Genomic DNA, 914 nt, shown 5'->3' on the forward strand with positions numbered 1-914 from the left:
TTGGTCTCGCTGAGTCTATTCCTCCTCTGTAAAAGGGGAGCCACCTACCTCACAGGGACACTGTAAAAATCAAATCGACTTGTTGTCTGGGATTATTCTCAATATTTTTTCAACCTGACCCCACCCGTTTTTATCGACAGTCCCCTAATTTCAGACTTCATCATCTGCTCAGGTGGCGTGGCTCAGTGGTTGAGCATCCACCTATGAGCCAGGAGGTCACGGTTCGATTCCCTGTCGGGGCACATGCCCGGGTTGCAGGCTGGATCCCCAGTGGTGGGTGTGCAGGAGGCAGCCGATCGATGATTCTCTCTCATCATTGATGTTTCTATTTCTCTCTCCCTCTCCCTTCCTCTCTGAAATCAATAATAATTATATATATATATTTTAAAAAGACCTAGTAATCTGATTTCTTCAGCCGTCACATCATTGTCAAAGTGATTTCCTTCCACCCTCAGCAGATCTTGTTCCGTTTCTATTTTTAAACCTGGGAAGGCTCCCTACTGACTGCAGAATAAAGCCCAAAGGCTTCTGCTGACTGTCAACACCTTCCAGTCTGGGCCCTGCCTCTCTGGCTGACTCATTCTCACACACACCCCTGGGGCCAAGCGCCAGCTCTAGGCTCTGGGTCTCCAGCAGCGGACAAGGCAGACACACTCCCTCCCCTCGTGTTGCTTACATTCGCCTCCTGGGGGAGGGGGACCAGATAACATGGAAACAAATAAGACTGTTTTGTGCCCCATCACAGGATCTGTTCGGGGTGCCTGAGCCAGTGCACAGGGTCCCGCAGCTCCTCGCCTTTGCAGATGCTGTTCCCTCTGCTAGAACCACACCCTTCCCGTTCTCCCTCTGCTGCACTTCTTCTTCATCCTTCAAGCTTCAGTTCCATTATGCCCCACAGAGGTTTTCCTGCCAAC

This window comes from Myotis brandtii, unplaced genomic scaffold (assembly GCF_000412655.1).
Source record: "Myotis brandtii unplaced genomic scaffold, ASM41265v1 scaffold698, whole genome shotgun sequence".
NCBI classification, from domain to species: Eukaryota; Metazoa; Chordata; class Mammalia; order Chiroptera; family Vespertilionidae; genus Myotis; species Myotis brandtii.